The sequence below is a fragment of the Papaver somniferum genome, chromosome 4 (genome assembly GCF_003573695.1).
Source record: "Papaver somniferum cultivar HN1 chromosome 4, ASM357369v1, whole genome shotgun sequence".
Lineage (NCBI taxonomy): Eukaryota > Viridiplantae > Streptophyta > Magnoliopsida > Ranunculales > Papaveraceae > Papaver > Papaver somniferum.
The window spans coordinates 24682889-24685909 of NC_039361.1; the positions used below are offsets into that span (position 1 = coordinate 24682889).

The 3021-nt window shown below is 37.4% G+C and overlaps 1 long non-coding RNA gene across 1 annotated transcript; it reads right to left on the bottom strand.

Annotated features, from left to right (window-relative positions):
* Positions 1-742: 742 nt before the first annotated feature.
* Positions 743-2238, bottom strand: LOC113274977. The gene is made up of 2 exons (XR_003323349.1): positions 1336-2238; positions 743-1244 (listed from the first exon to the last, which is right to left on the bottom strand). It is a non-coding gene; the product is annotated as an uncharacterized LOC113274977 (long non-coding RNA).
* Positions 2239-3021: the final 783 nt, after the last annotated feature.

The window sequence follows — 3021 nt, forward strand, 5'->3', positions numbered from 1 at the left end:
ACAATGCATAGAATGCACAAACAAAAATGCATGAGTTTGTTAAACATAAACTTTTGTAAAAGAAACAACAATGGTTACCAAAGAGTCAAATGTATTTCCACCTCTTTTGATGACAAGCCACGCCTACCTCGAGATCCACGATCCACTGGTTCATCCTTTGAATCGATCGTTATTAATATAGACTAGTTGTTAATCACACAAGAAGTCTAAGAATCTAGCCAAAAGGCTCACACAAGAATCATACAAGTCTTTCTAATGATTCTAGGCCCATTTAAGGTTCTACATCTTTTATTTATCTATTTTTAGCTTATCTAAGGTTTACTAATTGAATTGGGTTGGTTATATAATCCATTAGATAAGTCTTATGAATATCTACAACTTTGTAGAATAAGCCAAAGGTTAATTCGGACCATAAGGGTCCAAACATCAGTTTAAGATAACTAGTCCTAAGCCCAAGATTCACTAAACAAGCCCACTAGCTAAAGGCCTAGTCCAACTGAGTTAACTAACGGTCAATGACGGTCAACAACTGGTCAGAGGGAGTCAATTAACAGTCGCTAACATTCAACGTCGGTCAAAGGTCAAGGTCAAGTCCAAGGATTAACTCGGTCAAGGTCCACTTAGTCAAGTCTGGTCAGGTCTAATCAATGAGTTAACTCAGTCAGATATACTAAGTCAGTTAAATAGATTGAGTCAGCTAGACTGACTGGGATGACTAATCAGCCTAATCCTATTACAGTTATAAGAACACAATTAACCTTATTTCATTTATTACAACATTACACAAATACTTCACTTAAACGGAATTCTAATACAACTGTAATTTAAGATTACCTTGATATGCATTGCAGTCTCTCACTAAGATCACTGCCATGACAACGTTACAATCTACTTCAGCTTGCACATCCTATCAGCACATACAAAATCTAAGAGTTATAACTAATTCCTATGTTACTTCAGTTGCAACTCAAATTGAGCTCTCACTTCCATTAATCAACACCTTTACTTCATGAAAACATCTTAACTTATTTACAATTGTGACTTCAGCTTACCTGAAACAGTAGTTGCAAGCTTTTACTGAACTAACAACACCGATAGCACTTGAACACGACCATACCAACTCATTCAACATCATCACCAGTAACTGCATCTCCTAAACATCCATCTAAGACTCAACAATCTAACACCACCTTCCTCATTCCTGAATTCCCTCAACAACACCAGTTCAGTATTTTCCATCCCACCTGAATCATACCATAAATATAATTCTCATCACTTGAGCAACACATACAATTCAAGCAAACCTCATACTGACACAATCATAACTCAACTTACTTGCCAATTCATCCATAGTGAAATTTCATCTCAATCATCACATGTAACCTCAATTTTGTTTCCAATTACCACTACCAAGCTTCATATACATCCCCTGTCATTCAACACCACAACTTCACAAACCTCACCAATAGCTAGAGAAACTCCATTATGGAACTCAAGTCCATAAGCAACAACATTTCATCTCCAATTCTAAACACATTCCATTCTATACTCATAACAACCTTGTTTCCATTATCAATTACATATACAAATCAATGAACTGGTCAACTTTACCAATTTAACTCAGAGAAATAATTACCTCAAAGTAGTTCATCTCAGATAAGCCAATTGAAATCGAACTCTTCTTCTTGATTAACTTGATTCAGCAATTCATCTTAAGACAACAACCATCTACCAATTCACTTCAACCAAAACCCAATCATCTCCATCAGTTCTCAACTAAACTCTAATTCATCTCAAACCCATCTCCAAGACAAATTCAGAACTTCAATTAAACTTCAACCACCGCTTATTCATTTATCAGTATATTTATTCTTCATCTTCCAAGTCTTCAAACCATTAATCAAAACCTCAAACCCTAACTCTCAAATCTTAACTTCAATTCTTCACATCAAACACCCAATTAACACAACCAACTTCATCTTCATGACCTGTTCCTAAAACCCATCCTTAATTTCATCTTCGAACTCATCTCCGAATCAAACTCATAAACCCTAATAATTTCTCATTTATTTCTTCCAATCTGAATCACAATAGACACCATCACCATCACTACCGACTACAGTATGATCTTCTCCACCTTCTTTCGATCTCAGAACTTCCATTTGATCCCTCTTAAAACTCGCAGAAGCAGAGAAGAAGAAAAAGAAGAACGAAGAAGAAGAACGAAGAATAAAGAAGAAGAAAAGAGAAAGAGAGTGAGTTTATCCTCTCGGTTGAACTGGTGGATAAGGCCGACCAAAATTTATTAAGGCACCCACAAAATTGATACGGGAAGCCACTCGGTCTAGATAGTCATTTTTCCCTTCAAACAAATCTGATGATATTTCCTTCATCTGATATCCGATTGACACGTTAGAGTAGTCCATTCCATGTAACTTTTCGAGATCTATCTAACAATACTAATTTCGTATCTAGATCGTTGTTAGATTAATTTCCATTAATTAATATTAGTGTTAAACTAATCGAGTTATTACTGGCTAATTCGTCACTTGACTAGTCTAATAGCATTGACGAGCTCGAGGGTATTTACATTACCCTTGCTAGACTCAGAAACAACTCCATCAATCGCTTGAGAGCGAACACGGGGCACGACTACTGAGCCCTCACCACGACAAAGAGACGACATGGTGGATGAGCTGGGAATCGAAGAAAAAGCTTGAGCACCACCTAAGTCCATATCACCAGCAGAAGGAAGATTTCCCAGTACGGTCTAATCTGGTGACGAAGGAAGAGCTCCAACAGTTTTGCTAATAGGGGCATTAGAAACAGACTGAGTGCTCCCTAACGAGGTTGGGGTAGCATTAAAGGAGAAGGTGGCCAGTGAAATCACAACCTTCTCCTCCGGCTGAGAGTCTGAACTGCTAACCCTCACCACTGGGGTAACAACCTTAGATTGGTTTGGGTGCCAACTAGATTAGTCTATTAATCATTCTAATGTTAGTACAGAGTTGAGTCGATTCG